We start from the raw sequence: 17,853 nt of genomic DNA, 5'->3' as shown, positions 1-17,853 counted from the left end.
GTGCCCGTCGCTCTCCCGCGAGCCCTCAAAACCTGAAGTCAGACGTCGAGACGTGAACACTATATGGCGTTGGAAACGTGGACAGATACTGATCCACGCAACTCGTAGTGTTACCCACAATTTGCTGCTGTCGTTCATTTATCGCTGGTTTCGTGGGGTCAACAGTGTTTCATATATTCTCGACTACCTTAGATCAAGAACGAAGTGCTCTGATTAAAAAGAACGTAAGACAAGGATATTGTCTTTTGCCCCTACTTTTCAATCTATAAACCGAAGAATTAATGGTGTAAACAAAAGAAGGATTCAAGATTTGGATTAAAATACAAGGTGAAAAGATATCAATGATAAGATTCGCTGATGAGATTGCTATCCACGGTGAAAGTGACGATGAATTGCAGAATCTGTTGAATGGAATGAACAATCTAATAAATACAGAATATGGATTGAGAGTAAATCGCGAAGATGAAAGTAATGAGAGGCAGCAGAAATGAGAACAGCGAGGTACTTAACATCAGGATTGACTGTGACGAAGTAGATGAAGTTAAGGAATTCTGTTACCTTGGTAATAAAATAACCAATGACGGACGGAGCAAGGAGGACATCAAAAACACACTAGCACTGGCTAAAAGGACATTCCTGGCTAAGAGAAGGTCACTAGTACCAAACATAGGACTTAATTTGACAACAGAGCATCGTATGGTAGTGAAACATGCACTGTGAGAAAACCGGAACAGAAGAGAACCGAAGCATTTTAGATGTGGTGCTGAAGCAGAATGTTGAAAATTAGGTTGATTCATAACGTAAGGAATTAGGAGGTTCTCTGCATAATAGGCGAGGAAAAGAATACATGGAAAACACCGACAAGTATAAGGGACAGGATGGTAGGACACCTATTAACACATCACGGAATAAGTTCCACGTTACTGGAGGGAGCTGTAGAGAGTAAAAACTATACAGCAAGACAGAGATTGGAATACATGCAGCAAATAATTGAGGACATAGATTGCAAGTGCCAATCTGAGATGTAAGGATTTGACTCAGGAGAGGAATTCTTGGCGGGTCTCAGAAGACTGCAGTGTGTGTAAAAAAAAAAAAAAAAAAAAAAAAAAAAGGATAGAGAGAGCGAGAGAGAGAGCTTAGAGCCCACTGCTTTGGTCACATAATCAGTATCACCCGCACAGATTTTTTGTTTTACCGTAATCAAGTTTGTATGTTGTTACGCACGCCCATGCAAACAGTGGATTTAACCAATGCAAGGTAAGCTGCTGACAGGATATTAAATTTTAGTAAAGCAACTCTTCATATAATACTTGCACATTTTTTTAAAGAAATTAATTGAATTTATATATTTTACGGACACTGATTACATACAAATCAACGATCTACTAATAGTGTATGTGACCGTCTCAAATGAATATTCCTGTACATGGTATGGCTCTTGAACTTGGTGTCTATGTTGTCATCAGTAATGATTAGTTTGCGTAGTAATTACAACAAAAATAATTCTATAAACATATATTACGCTTACCGAAAAATTAATATATTAAACATGCATTTCTTTTTCTACGCAGTTGTGACAAAACAGATTCGTCGTGGTGACTGTTAAATATCTCTGTTTGATTTCATTCACAAATTGCAACACTTTCTGAACTTTTCACGCTAATTAAGGCCATAGAAGCATGGCCTTTTCCGAACGTACTTGACCAAAAAGATAATGTAGTAACTGGAGGTTTTGTTAATCGTGCCTTTTAAGTTGTTGTGATACTTCCACAAAAACTTTCATCCCTTAATACATATTTATTTATTTCTAACCTAGAAGTCAAATACCAATTTTCATAGATTTATCTTTAAAAATGTTTCAGTATAATGAAATATTTTCATTAAAACTCTCATCTCCGGTTTCAGCCGTTTAGGGGTACGATTTCCAAAGACACTGAAACACGTATATTTTTTTATTTCCAACCTAACCGAGAAATCAAATACAAATTACCACATATTTACCTTTAAAAATGTTTTCCTAATGAAATACTTTTATAAAACTTTTCATACACTTACCACGGTTCTCGCAGATCCCCCCCCCCCGTCGAAGGTTTGAATCCTCACTCGGGCATGGGCGTGTGTGTTGTCCTTAGAGTAAGTAAGTTTAAGTAGTGTGTAAGCCAGGGACCGATGACCTCTGCACTTTGGTCCCTTAAGAACTTCCCACAAATTTCCAGTTTTTTCATCCACTGTGTTATCCCTTAAAGGTTCAATTTCCGAAAACACAGGAACACATATTTTAATTATTTATAAGCGAGAAGTCAAATATTAATGTTCGTAGATATACACTCCTGGAAATGGAAAAAAGAACACATTGACACCGGTGTGTCAGACCCACCATACTTGCTCCGGACACTGCGAGAGGGCTGTACAAGCAATGATCACACGCACGGCACAGCGGACACACCAGGAACCGCGGTGTTGGCCGTCGAATGGCGCTAGCTGCGCAGCATTTGTGCACCGCCGCCGTCAGTGTCAGCCAGTTTGCCGTGGCATACGGAGCTCCATCGCAGTCTTTAACACTGGTAGCATGCCGCGACAGCGTGGACGTTAACCGTATGTGCAGTTGACGGACTTTGAGCGAGGGCTTATAGTGGGCATGCGGGAGGCCGGGTGGACGTACCGCCGAATTGCTCAACACGTGGGGCGTGAGGTCTCCACAGTACATCGATGTTGTCGCCAGTGGTCGGCGGAAGGTGCACGTGCCCGTCGACCTGGGACCGGACCGCAGCGACGCACGGATGCACGCCAAGACCATAGGATCCTACGCAGTGCCGTAGGGGACCGCACCGCCACTTCCCAGCAAATTAGGGACACTGTTGCTCCTGGGATATCGGCGAGGACCATTCGCAACCGTCTCCATGGAGCTGGGCTACGGTCCCGCACACCGTTAGGCCGTCTTCCGCTCATGCCCCAACATCGTGCAGCCCGCCTCCAGTGGTGTCGCGACAGGCGTGAATGGAGGGACGAATGGAGACGTGTCGTCTTCAGCGATGAGAGTCGCTTCTGCCTTGGTGCCAATGATGGTCGTATGCGTGTTTGGCGCCGTGCAGGTGAGCGCCACAATCAGGACTGCATACGACCGAGGCACACAGGGCCAACACCCGGCATCATGGTGTGGGGAGCGATCTCCTACACTGGCCGTACACCACTGGTGATCGTCGAGGGGACACTGAATAGTGCACGGTACATCCAAACCGTCATCGAACCCATCGTTCTACCATTCCTAGACCGGCAAGGGAACTTGCTGTTCCAACAGGACAATGCACGTCCGCATGTATCCCGTGCCACCCAACGTGCTCTAGAAGGTGTAAGTCAACTACCCTGGCCAGCAAGATCTCCGGATGTGTCCCCCATTGAGCATGTTTGGGACTGGATGAAGCGTCGTCTCACGCGGTCTGCACGTCCAGCACGAACGCTGGTCCAACTGAGGCGCCAGGTGGAAATGGCATGGCAAGCCGTTCCACAGGACTACATCCAGCATCTCTACGATCGTCTGCATGGGAGAATAGCAGCCTGCATTGCTGCGAAAGGTGGATATACACTGTACTAGTGCCGACATTATGCATGCTCTGTTGCCTGTGTCTATGTGCCTGTGGTTCTGTCAGTGTGATCATGTGATGTATCTGACCCCAGGAATGTGTCAATAAAGTTTCCCGTTCCTCGGACAATGAATTCACGGTGTTCTTATTTCAATTTCCAGGAGTGTAGTTTAAAGTTCCTTGTCTAGTTCTTTAATAATGATTTATTTTCGAAAACAACTTTCACCCACTATTTCACCCCTTAGGGGTTGAATTTCCAAAAATTATGCCCCTCACACACTTACGGAAAAAACCACAACACCCAAAAGGAGTCGTGTGACATAGACAATAGTTGGTAGGCGTGTTTCTACGTCGCGAAGATGATGTCTATTCAATTTTCGCGCGAGTCGCATACGAGCTGCGCGGGTAGCGCCACTATGAGGAGGCAAATCAGGTTTGCTTTAAATATACACGCTGCAACGGTTGTGGGCTTGTTATCTTTGAGACTGGACGCAGTGAGTCGATTTTAGTCAAGAATGCCTTTAAGGCGACAATAATTCCGTTATCAACACCTCACGAAGTTCTACGAGGTCGTGTACTATGGCTACGAGAAGATGTACGTTCCTTCTGTGATACTGCAGAAAGACTTGGCTGGAAGGTAGCCACTATTCACGATTGCTGACAGCGGTGGTCACGACAATGTACGGCCGCAAGAGAAGAATAACCATCGTGCTAGGCGAATGGCTCTGGCGAATCATACTACACTCCTGGAAATTGAAATAAGAACACCGTGAATTCATTGTCCCAGGAAGGGGAAACTTTATTGACACATTCCTGGGGTCAGATACATCACATGATCACACTGACAGAACCACAGGCACATAGACACAGGCAACAGAGCATGCACAATGTCGGCACTAGTACAGTGTATATCCACCTTTCGCAGCAATGCAGGCTGCTGTTCTCCCATGGAGACGATCGTAGAGATGCTGGATGTAGCCCTGTGGAACGGCTTGCCATGCCATTTCCACCTGGCGCCTCAGTTGGACCAGCGTTCGTGCTGGACTTGCAGACCGCGTGAGACGACGCTTCATCCAGTCCCAAACATGCTCAATGGGGGACAGATCCGGAGATCTTGCTGGCCAGGGTAGTTGACTTACACCTTCTAGAGCACGTTGGGTGGCACGGGATACATGCGGACGTGCATTGTCCTGTTGGAACAGCAAGTTCCCTTGCCGGTCTAGGAATGGTAGAACGATGGGTTCGATGACGGTTTGGATGTACCGTGCACTATTCAGTGTCCCCTCGACGATCACCAGTGGTGTACGGCCAGTGTAGGAGATCGCTCCCCACACCATGATGCCGGGTGTTGGCCCTGTGTGCCTCGGTCGTATGCAGTCCTGATTGTGGCGCTCACCTGCACGGCGCCAAACACGCATACGACCATCATTGGCACCAAGGCAGAAGCGACTCTCATCGCTGAAGACGACACGTCTCCATTCGTCCCTCCATTCACGCCTGTCGCGACACCACTGGAGGCGGGCCGCACGATGTTGGGGCGTGAGCGGAAGACGGCCTAACGGTGTGCGGGACCGTAGCCCAGCTTCATGGAGACGGTTGCGAATGGTCCTCGCCGATACCCCAGGAGCAACAGTGTCGCTAATTTGCTGGGAAGTGGCGGTGCGGTCCCCTACGGCACTGCGTAGGATCCTACGGTCTTGGCGTGCATCCGTGCGTCGCTGCGGTCCGGTCCCAGGTCGACGGGCACGTGCACCTTCCGCCGACCACTGGCGACAACATCGATGTACTGTGGAGACCTCACGCCCCACGTGTTGAGCAATTCGGCGGTACGTCCACCCGGCCTCCCGCATGCCCACTATACGCCCTCGCTCAAAGTCCGTCAACTGCACATACGGTTCACGTCCACGCTGTCGCGGCATGCTACCAGTGTTAAAGACTGCGATGGAGCTCCGTATGCCACGGCAAACTGGCTGAGACTGACGGCGGCGGTGCACAAATGCTGCGCAGCTAGCGCCATTCGACGGCCAACACCGCGGTTCCTGGTGTGTCCGCTGTGCCGTGCGTGTGATCATTGCTTGTACAGCCCTCTCGCAGTGTCCGGAGCAGGTATGGTGGGTCTGACACACCGGTGTCAATGTGTTCTTTTTTCCATTTCCAGGAGTGTATATCTGCAGCAGCAAACTGCGTAACAGTTGGCACCACAGTCACACGACGAACTGGTAGATATCGGTCGAACCAGACGTCCTGTAGCGTGCATTCCACTGATCCCAAATCACCTCCATTTGCGACTTCAATGGTGTCAAGCGAGAGCTCATTGGTGGGCAGGGTGGAGGTCTGTTGTGTCTGCTGATGAAAGCTGTTCCAGCCTACGTGTCAGTGGTGACAATGTGTTGATTACGAGGAGGCCTGTTGAGGGCCTGCAACCAACGTGAAAGACACACTGGACCTACACCTGGAGTTATGGTCTGAGGTGCCATTTCCTATGACGCAAGAACACTGTCGTGGTTATCCCACACACCCTCGCTACGAATCGATACGGTTATTCGACCTGTTGTGCCACCATTTATGAACAGCATTGCAGAAGGTGTTTCGCAGCAGGATAACGCTCGCCCACATACCACTATCACAACCCAACATGCTCTATACAGTGTCGACATGTTGATTTGACCTGTTCGATCACCGGATCTGTATACAATTGAGCACAAATGGGACATCATCGGACGACAACTCCAGTGTCATCCACAAATAGCTTTAAGCGTCCCTGTGTTAACCGATCAATTGCAACAGGTATGGAATTCCATCACACAAACTGATATACGGCATCTGTACAACACAATGCGTGCACGTCTGCATGCTTTCATTCCACTTTCTATTGGTTACACTGGTTATTAATGTGCCAGCATTTCAAATTTGCAATAATTTATTTCGCACTTGCATTAACCTGAGATCTTGCAATTTTAATCACTTGAATATGTTACCTACATAAAAGTATCCCCAAAATTTCATTATCCTACATCAATAATTTTTTGGTGTTGCGATTTTTCTTTCGTCAATGTTTCTTTTTTTTAGTTTTATTTCTGACCGAGAAACCAAATACCATTTTTCGTAATTCTAGTTTCGAAATTGTCTTGATAGCGGCATATTTTCAAAACCCTTTCAACCCTTGTATCACTCCTTTAGGGGAGCAATTTCCAAAATTCATTTCATAAATGACGCCTTCAACATACAATGACGTGTCAAAAGTCATGAGATACTGCTTCATACCGTGTAGGATCCCCATCTGCCCGGCATGGTGCAGCAACTCGACTTGGTTCAAATGGTACAACTGGCTCTGAGCACTATGGGACTTAACTTCTGAGGTCATCAGTCCCCTAGAACTTAGAGCTACTTAAACCTAACCAACCTAAGGGCATCACACACATCCATGCCCGAGGTACGATTCGAACCTGCGACCGTAGGAGTTGCTCGACTACAGCGGCTGGCTCAAAATTCATATTTTTGGAAGTTTTACACTGATTCTGAATGATTGCATACATAAACTTCAACCCAACTTTCGAAAGAAAAATCACAATTTCCCTAAATTTGGAAACAAGGCTTACATTCTGATAAATGGATGTGATCCAACAAATGACTACGATAGAAAAGATTCACATGCTTTAGGAGAATTCTGGGAAACCTCGCGATCAGGCCCTGAAGACCACGTTCTAGTCGACCGACCGCCTTGTCATCCTCAGTCAATCATCATCGGGCGCGGTATGGATTGGCATAGGGTCAGCACATCACACTCCCAACTGTTGTCAACGTTTCAACTTTGGAGCCGCTACATCTCGATCTTGTAGCTCCTCAGGTGACACGTGACAACCCAGTCCTCCCACCAGCAAAACGCCCTGGCAGTGTCGGGAATCGAACCCAAGCCCCCGGATGAGAGTCTGTCGCGTTTACCACTCTGCGGTCACTGGAGGACACGACAAATAAAATCTCTAAACATTATGTGAAACGTCTATTACATTTCAATGGACAGCTCAACAAAGCAAAAAATTCAAGAAAACCACAGTTCTCACGTCCCAAAAGCGAACAAATAAAAACGGTGGTGCGGGAGGCTATCAAAATCCATAACGAACGAATAATAAAGAAATCTTTTGAGTAAGACCACAGTCTCATGCAAATTAAAAGTAGACAAAAATCTAACAGAAAAAACCACAAATGAACGAAACACTCAGAGCTGATCCAAATTACCTGTAACTCACCAAGGAAGCAATTCTTCAGGAAATATCACGTTTTGGAAGGAACTTGCAGACCTGCTGAAAAACTCTATGAGTTTGGGCCATCTCCCTAGAAGAGGATACACAGGCGGTGGAATTACCTGTGATCAGGTAGCAGAGGAGAGAATTCACGCATGGGAGACTTACAGTAGCAACAAAATCACAGAAAAGTAGCAGGAATTTTAAAAGATGCTGGAAGGATCACCCAAGGCAATAAGATGAGAAAAATAAAGGTCAAAGGTATGATACAAACCGGCTTAAAGAAACTGAACAAGACTTTATCAGAACATCACAAAAAAAATTTACAAAACTTTTAGAGAAAACTTAACAGGGTATCAGCTACCTTACCTTTGCTTCAGCCAGTCAGACGGATCGTTGGAGACCAGCAACAAAAATAACTGTCAACCTTTACTTAAGTACTTTGACTGACGGCTCAACTGTGAGTATCCTGTAGAAAAATCTTATTTTGAAAAGCCTCCATCCAATCACGATTTCAGACCACCGTCTCCCGATAAACTATCTCCCGAATACTATAGGAAATAACCAATTGTTTGAAAATTTAAAAAATCTCCCGGGAAATACAAAAGCATAGTAGAAATGTGTAAAGTAAATGACATTAATCTCACACAAGCAGCCATTTGGGAAACTGAGAAAATACGTACAGGGTGGAAATGTGCATTAATTCATCCTCAATACAAAACAGCAGGAAGGCCAATAAAAATAATTATAGGGGATTCACGATAGTCCCTGTGTGTTCAAAATTCTGTCGAACGCCATGTTACGTCGGCTGGAAGACCAGACAGTCCCATTAACACGATGGTGTAAGAAAGAATTCCTCATAGAATAGATATAATGCCCAAAGACAGTTTTCTAAACAAGAAGATGTATAAATACTTTGGTAAGTTTTATCGCTTTCAAAAAGTCTTATGATTCGATAGATACGCAAACACTATTGAATAAGAATTTAAAATCGACAGGAAAATAAGAGCAGTTAGCCAAGTGAGGTTAATGGTGTAACCTCTAAAGTAAATTCATGAGATATATTTCAGAATCGTTTCAAACCCACGCCAGTGTTCGCCATGGTTGCGGACTCCCATCCCTACTATTTAAAATAATTCTGCAAAAAACTGTGACGAAATGGGAAAAACAAATAAAGGGAATCAAACTCGTAATTAAAAAATAGCAGAGTATCAATGTGAAAAGTCTGGCTTTCGCAGACTATCTCGTTATTCTGACGAACAATAGAGAAAAAGCGAAATTTGCCCTGGAGAAGTTTCTCTGAAAACTGGCCTACAAATCTCGCATGAAAATACTCAATACATGAAAGCAATGCTGTAGGTAATCTCTTTATTGTAGTTCGGTACGGCGAACTGTGATAGCTTATGCACTTTAAATATCTAGTAGAGATCATTCAGCCATCAGGAATGATCACAATAGCCATTCAGGAAAGAATATAGTGATAAAACTAAAAAAAGCATATTAGTTCACGTGGAGTCAATACAATAAAACACATGTTTCTGTCAACGCAAAATTAATGCATCACAAGAGAGTAGTTCTAACGCAACCACTCTACGCAGCCGAAACCATCGCATTGCATGAGTAAACAAAAATAACAGAGGTTGATAAGCAGGAAAAATAAATTCTCAGTAAAATATTTGGACCAGATTTTCGTGGACAAATTTGGATAAAGAGATCGTCAAGAGAGATCTTGAGACAAAAGAAATAACGGACACACTTAGAAAAAGAAGGCTGAAATTCTATTGACATATCCACACTGTGAACAAGACCAGGCTTATAAGGCAAATCATAGAGATAGTAAACACTGTCAACAACAAGACAAAATGGATCATTGAAACAACAGATGATAATAAGCAATGAGAATAATAACATACAAAAATAACATGCGCAGTCGAGTACAGTTCGGAAACAACATAAGAAACATTCACTCACAAAAACTCACAGAAAAGACGATAGGAAATAAATGGTCGAAAGAACACAAGAAAGAACTCAGTGAGCTTGTGAAGAGAATTTAGGAAGATCGTAGGAACAAGGAAAAAATCGTGCCTACTGAAGTTAAAAAGCTCTTGTAAAAGGAAATATTCGAAACAACAGTAGTAACAAGCAATAAACCTATAATAATATCATTTATTGATTTCAACAAGGCATTTGATTCGACTGGCTGAGAAAGAATAAATAAAAATATCAGACAATTTTGTGTTAAAGCAAAACTACCAAACATGAATCGTAAAACTCTAACTACGCTATCTAAAGTTAAATTTATGGGAGAAGTATTTCAGTCATTTGAAATAAAAATTTGTGCTCGACAAGGGGTTGGTTTATCATCTATACTGTCCAACTGCCTTCTAGAAAAAACTGTAAGGATATGGAATTTTGAACTAAAAATCACATAATTGAACCAATAATTCTAGGAAGGAAAACAATTGAAATTAAGGCAAAAAAAACTGTCTCTTTCAGACAGTTTCGTAATACTTTCAGAAGTAACAGACGCAGCTAATAAAATAAATCTTCTGGAAGAAATAGCAAATAGAACTGGTCTCAAAATTTAAGCTGAAAAAAAATATGAGAAAACGTTAAAGATGCACCAGAATTCATAGAAACAAAAGTAGGTAAAATACATTTATGGGATACCTCCTAATATCGCTTCGGACCTCTTTTTGCCAGACACAGTGCAGCAACTTGACGTGGCATGGACTCACCTGGCCATTGCAAGTCCCCTGCAAAAAGATTGACCTATGCTACCTCTGTAGCCGTCCATAATTCTGACAGTGTTGCCGGTGCAGGATATTGCGCACGAACTGACCCCCTCGGTTATGGCCGATATACGTTCGATAGGACTCATGTTGGGCGATATGGGTGGCCAAATCATTCGCTTGAATTTTCCGGAACGTTCTTCAAAGGTCGCGAACAGCTGTGGCCCGCTGACACGGTGCATTATCATCCACAGAAATGCCATCGTTGTCCGGGAACATGAAGACCGTGAACCACTGCAAATGGTCTCCAGGTAGTCGAAAACAAGCATTTCCAGTAATTATTGCTTCAATTTGTCCAGAGGAATCATTCCATTACATGTAAACTCAGTTCACACCATTATGAAGCCAACGCCAGCTTGCACAGTGCTTTATTGGTAGATTGTTCAAAAAAATGGTTCAAATGGCTCTGAGCACTATGGGACTTAACATCTGTGGTCATCAGTCCCTAGAACTTAGAACTACTTCAACCTAACTAACCTAAGGACATCACACACATCCATGCGCGAGGCAGGATTCGAACCTGCGACCATAGCGGTCACGCGTTTCCAGACTGAAGCGCCTAGAACCGCACGGCCACACCGGCCGGCTTGGTAGCTTGTGTCGATTACATCGTGGGGTCTGCGTCACAATCGAATCTTACCATCGGCTCTTACAAATTAAAATCGGGACTCACATGACCAAGCGAAGGTTATCCAGTCGTCTAAGGTCCAATGGAAATGGTCACGAGCCCTTTTTTTCTTTGAGCCATCAGACTTCTCACTGGTTTGTTGCGGCCCGCCACGAATTCCTCTCCAGTGCCAACCGCTTCATCTCAGAGTAGCACTTGCAACCTACATTCTCAATTATTTGCTGGATGTATTAAAACCTCTGTCTGCCTCTACAGTTTTTGCCCTCTACAGCTCCCTCCAGTGCCATGGAAGTCATTCCCTAATGTATTAAAAGACGTCCTATATCCTTTCCTTTCTCCTTGTCAGTGTTTTGCAGATATTCCTTTCCTCTCTGATTCTGCACAGAACCTCCTCATTCGTTACCTTATCAGTCCATCCAATTTTCAACATTCGTCTGTAGCACCACATGTCAAATACTTAGATTCTCTTCTGTTGCAGTTTTCCCACAGTCCATGTTTCACTACCTTACATCGGTGTGCTCCAGTCGTATATTCTCAGGAATTTCTCAGATTAATGCCTATGTTTGATACTAGTAGACTTCTCATGGCCAGGAATGCCCTTTTTGCCATTGCTAGTTTGCTTTTCGTGTCCTCCTTGCTCCGTACGGCGTCGGTTATTTTGCGACCTAGGTAGCAGAATTCCTTAACTTCATCTACTACGTGACCATCAATGCCGACGTAAAGTTTCTCGCTGTTCTCATTTCTGCTACGTCTCCTTACTTTCGTCTTCCTTCGATTTACTCTCAGTCCATATTCTGTACTCATTAGACTGTTCATTCCATTCAGCAGATCATGTTTCTTCACTTTCACTCAGGATAGCAATGTCATCAGCGAATCATATCATTGACATCCTTTCACCTTGAAATTTAATTCCACTCTTAAACCTTTCTTTCAATTCCAACATTGCTTCTTGGATGTATATATTGAACAGTAGGCCCGAAAGACTACGTCCCTGTCTTACACCCTTTTTTATCCGAGCACTTCGTTCTTGGTCGTCCAGTCTTATTATTCCATCTTGGCTCATGTTATATGTTACCCGACTTTTTCTATATGCCGCGCTGGTTAGCTTCGCGGTCTATGGCGTCTTGTCACGGTCCGCGCGGCTCTCCCCGTTGGATGTTCTTAGCCTAAGTTAGATTAACTAGTCTGTAAGCTTAGGGACCGATGACCTCAGCAGTTTGATCCCTAACACTTTACCACAAATTTCAATTTTTTTCCCTAAGGCTTATCCCTATTTTTCTCCGAATTTCGAAAATCTTGCACCATTTTACGTTGTCGAATACTTTTTGCAGGTCGACAAATCCTATGAACGTATCTTGATTTTTCTTTAGTATTGCTTGCATTATCAATTGCAACGTCAGAATTACCTCTCTGGTGCCTTTGTCTTTCTTAAAGCCAACCTAATCGTCATCTAACACATCCTCTATTTTCTTTTCTATTCTTCTTTATATTACTCCTGCAAGTAACTTGGATGCATGAGCTGTTAAGCTGATTGTGCTATAATTCCCCCACTTGTTAGCTCTTGCAGTCTTCGGTATTGCGTGGATGATATTTTTCCGAAAGTCTGATGGTATGTCGGAGACTCATACATTCTACACACCACCGTGAATAACCGTTTTGTTGCCACTTCCCCCCGATGATTTTAGAAATTCTGATGGAATGTTGTCTATCACTTCTGCCTTGTTCTTACGTCTTCCAACGCTCTCTTAAATTGTGATTCTAATGCTGGATATACTATCTCTTCAAAATATACTCCTGTTTACTCTTCTATCACATGAGACAAATCTTCCCCCTCATAAATGCCTTCAATGTACTCTTTCCACTTATCCGCTCTCTCCTCCGCATTTAACAGTGGAATTTCCGTTGCTCTCTTAAAGTTAGCACCTTTGCTTTTAATTTCACATTTTTCATGCAGCCATTTCGTCTTAGCTTCCCCACATTTCCTATTCATTTCATTCCTCAGCGACTTATGTTTCTGTATTCCTGAATTTCCCTGAGCATTTTATTTCCTTCCTTCTTTCATCGATCAACTGAACTATTTCTTCTGTTATCTATGGTTTCTTCGCAGTTACTTTCTTTGTACTTATCTTATCTTTCCAACTTCCGTGATTGACCTTTTTAGAGATGTCCATTCCTCTTCAACTGTACTGGATACTGAACTATTCCTCAGTGTTGTATTTACAGCTTTAGAGAAGTTCAAGCATATCTCGTCATTCCTTAGTATTTCCGTATCCCACTTCTTTGCGTTTTGATTCTACCCGAGTAATCTCAAAACTTTCAGCCTACTCTTCATCACTACTAAACTGTGATATGAGTCTGAATCTGCGCCTGGGTACACCTTACAAAGCAGTATCTGAATTCGGAATCTCTGCCTGACTGAGATGTAATCTAACTGAAATCGTCTCGTATCACCCGGCCTTTCCAAGAATACCTGCTCCTCTTGTGCCTCTTGAACAGAGTATTCGCTATTACTAGCTGAAATTTGTTACAGAACTCAGTTAGTCTTTCTCCTCTTTCATTTTTTGTCCCAAGCCCATATTCTCCTGTAACCTTTTCTTATACTCCTTCCCCTACAACTGTATTCCAGTCCCCCATGAGTATTAGGTTTCCGTCTCCCTTTACGTGCTATATTACGCTTTGAAAATGATGATGCCTTAGCCAAGCCAAATTTCGCCGCACTGTCCTAAAGGATACATTCGTCGTACGTCCCACATTGGTTTCTGCGGTTATTGGAAGAAGTGTTGGTAGTCTGTAAGCACTGACAACTCGACGAAAGTGGCGCTCCTCTCGGTCGTTGAGTGAATGCTTTCGGCCAGTGTGTTGCCCGAGGAGAGAGGTAACATCTCAAATTTGGTATTCTCGGCACATTCTTGACACTGTGACTCTCGGAATATTGAAATCCCAAACGATTCCAGAAATGGCATGTCCCACGTGTCTGGCTCCAATTACCACTCTGCGTTCAAAGTCTGTTTATTCCCGTCCTGTGGCCTTAAATATTTTTCGCATGAATCGGCTGAGCATAGATGACAGCACCGACAATGCACTGCACTGCCCTTTTACATCTAGCGTCCGGAATACTACCGCAGTATATCGCTATGCTACGATTTTTATGACCTCACTGTAGGGCAAATCTTGGAGAAATCACAATCCAATAATTTTTATGGCCTCAGTGTACAGTGAGTCTTGGAGAAACTACACTACAGAAAGAACTAGAGAAATTAGCGTAGGTATGAGAGTTAACAAAATAGACAAAACATACGGTTTGACAAGGAATATTTACAACAAGAAATGCATATTTAGAGAAACAAAACTGAAGCACTATATCCCTATGGTGCGATCAGAATGTTTATATGGATGTGAACGCATAACGATGAAGTATAAGCTTGACAGAATATAGGTACCTGGAAGACGGATTCTTAGAAACATAACAGCTCCAAAATGAGAAGTAATGAAGATATCTATAAAAATATAGAGAAAATATCAGAAATAATGGCTAAAGGAATACCTCTACTGAATGAATGAGAGCAGGCCAATGAAATAGATGTTCCTATATTTCTGGAAGAAGAAATCGATAACAGCGTGATTTACAGAAATAAGGTAATAACTAGAAAGAAATAACACCACACAATCTAAAGAAACAGACAGAAACATTTTTGAGAATTAAAAGCGAAATTTAGGAAGTTTTCAATACAGAAGAAATAATAAATAGGGAACAACACAGACAGAAGAAAGGAAAAGACAACGTGGGAAGAAGATGGAGGAGTAATAGAAAAATAAGAAACAACAAAAAGCTGGTGAATTCGAAAATAAAAATTGAAACATAAGCATAAGGACAGGAAATATTGTGGGGTTGCAAAGGGGGGTACCGTGTACAAAAATGTTGGCAGCCACTAGTCAATAGTGTCCTCCAGCAGTCAGTAGAGCTGAATTGTGGTCAGGTGAAACCATTTCAGGCAGTCTCCCGTCAACATATCACACATTTCTTTAATGCAGTATGCCGTCCTACAGGAAGGTTTCTTACAACTCATGTTGAAATAGTAAGAAGCATATAGTCGCCATGCCATCAATATTCTTTTAATCATCAGTGCTGTTTGAGGCCATCTTCTCATCTTTTTATCTCTATGTACTTAGTATATTTAACACCCTAGAAAATTTGTTCTATTTAATCTTTTTGTGTGCTGTTATAGTTTTCCTTCTACTGTTCTGAGTATAAGTTGTGGTGACTGTCTCAACACTTTTTCACTTCTTGTAGTAAGGATCTGTTCTATTCTTCCTACTAATTCTTCATTTTCTGGTATTTCTGTCCAATTGATACCAAATGTTTCCAATTTCTTCTTGTGTTAGTGTCTAATGTTACACTTTTGCTTCCATGTAATGATATGTTCCGGAGGTATAGTTTAAGGAATTTTTCCCATATTCTAATATTTCATTTTTTTGAAGAAATATTTCCTCACCTTCAATAGTAGGTTTTTATATAGCCTTTATTTTGCCTATCTTACGCTCTGCTAGTCCTGTGATATGAGAATTTCGTTACTTCTTACTTTACAAACCTTTCTATAGCTCTAATGTCTATAAATTTTGTGTCCGAATATATATGTACTACTCTTCAGTAGTTCGTTTTCGCCTTGTTTAACGTAAATGCAAATTAAGTGATGTGAAAATAGTTCATTTCGTTGAATAGTTTCCGTCAGTGTCCTTAGTTTCAGACAGAAGTCCTATGATGTCAGCAATTCTTTACTAGGGTACCTTTTCCGGCTGCGCTGTTATTTCTGTTCAAAAATTATTTTTCTACCCTTTCGTTCGTACTTCCACGTACACCGACGATAGTAATAAGCCGCAGACGTGCCTAAACGGCTATTCAAGACGAACTTGTTTTTTTCAATCCTCCAATTTTAATATTACCATCCAATGTTGGTAACCGTTCTATATTCACAGTCCCTATTCTTTACTCGTACTTTAGCGCGATTGTGAAAATAATTCATAGCTTTGAAACTGTAGATAACAAATTAATAATAATAATAAAATTTGGCCAATTATATTTCCCTACTTTTATGGGTTACTTGAGCCCTACACCTGGACCAAACATCACTATGCACTGCACTGTAGTGTTTTCACAACGCACCCATGTTGTCAAAACGCAGCAAAATACACTACTGGCCATTAAAATTGCTACACCAAGAAGAAATGCAGATGATAAACGGTAATTCATAAGACAAATAGAACTGACATGTGATTACATTTTCACGCAATTTGGGTGCATAGGTCCTGAGAAATCAGTACCCAGAACAACCACCTTTGGTATTAATAACGGCCTTGATGTGCCTGGGCATTGAGTCAAACAGAGCTTGGATGGCGTGTACAGGTACAGTTGCCCATGCAACTTCAACACGATACCACAGTTCATCAAGAGTAGTGACGGGCGTATTGTGACGAGCCAGTTGCTCGGCCACCATTGACCAGACATTTTCAATTGGTGAGAGATCTGGAGAATGTGCTGCCCAGGGCAGCAGTCGAACATTTTCTTTATCCAGAAAGGCCCGTACAGGACCTGCAACATGCGCTCGTGCATTATCCTGCTGAAATGTAAGGTTCGCAGGGATCGAATGAAGGGTAGAGCCACGGGTCGTAACACATCTGAAATATAACGTCCACTGTTCAAAGTGCCGTCAATGCGAACTATAGGTGGCCGAGACGTGTAACCAATGGCACCCCATACCATAACACCGAGTGATACGCTAGTATGGCGATGACGAATACACGCTTCCAATGTGCGTTCAACGCGATGACGCCAAACACGGATGCGACCATTATGAGGCTGTAAACAGAACCTGGATTCGTCCGAAAAAAATGACATTTTGCCATTCGTGTACCCAGGTTCGTCGTTGAGTACACCGTCGCAGGCGCTCCTGTCTGTGATGCAGCGTCAAGGATAACCGCAGCCATTGTCTCCGAGCTGATAGTCCATGCTGCTGCAAACGTCGTCCAACTGTTCGTGCAGATGGTTGTTGTCTTGCAAACATCCCCATCTGTTGACTCAGGGATCGAGACGTGGCTGCACGACCTGTTACAGCCATTCGGATAAGATGCCTGTCTTCTCGACTGTTAGTGATACGAGGCCGTTAGGATCCAGCATGGCGTTCTGTATTACCCTCCTGAACCCACCGATTCCATATTCTGCTAGCAGTCATTGGATCTCGACCAACGCGAGTAGCAATGTCGCGATACGATAACCGCAATCGCGATAGGCTACAATCCGACCTTTATCAAAGTCGGAAACGTGATGGTACGCATTTCTCCTCCTTGCACGACGCATCACAACAATGTTTCACCAGGCAACGCCGGTCAACTGCTGTTTGTGTATGAGGAATCGGTTGGAAAATTTCCTCATGTCAGCACGTTGTAGGAGTCGCCGCCGGCGCCAACCTTGTGTGAATGCTCTGAAAAGTTAATCATTTGCATATCACAGCATCTTCTTCCTGTCGGTTAAATTTCGAGTCTGTAGCACGTCATCTTCGTGGTGTATCAATTTTAATGGCCAGTAGTGTACCTAAGAATCCTGGACGAAACAGCGT

The 17,853-nt window shown here is 43.1% G+C and overlaps 1 protein-coding gene across 1 annotated transcript in view; it reads right to left on the bottom strand.

The window, feature by feature from the left end:
• The window catches only part of LOC124795882, a 507,389-nt gene that overhangs the window by 40,665 nt on the left and 448,871 nt on the right, over window positions 1–17,853 (bottom strand). The gene's annotated exons all lie outside the window — the stretch shown is intronic.

Source organism: Schistocerca piceifrons, chromosome 1, assembly GCF_021461385.2.
Source record: "Schistocerca piceifrons isolate TAMUIC-IGC-003096 chromosome 1, iqSchPice1.1, whole genome shotgun sequence".
Taxonomy (NCBI): Eukaryota; Metazoa; Arthropoda; class Insecta; order Orthoptera; family Acrididae; genus Schistocerca; species Schistocerca piceifrons.
Note: the sequence above shows the minus strand (reverse complement) of the source record. Positions and strands in the feature narration are given on the sequence as shown.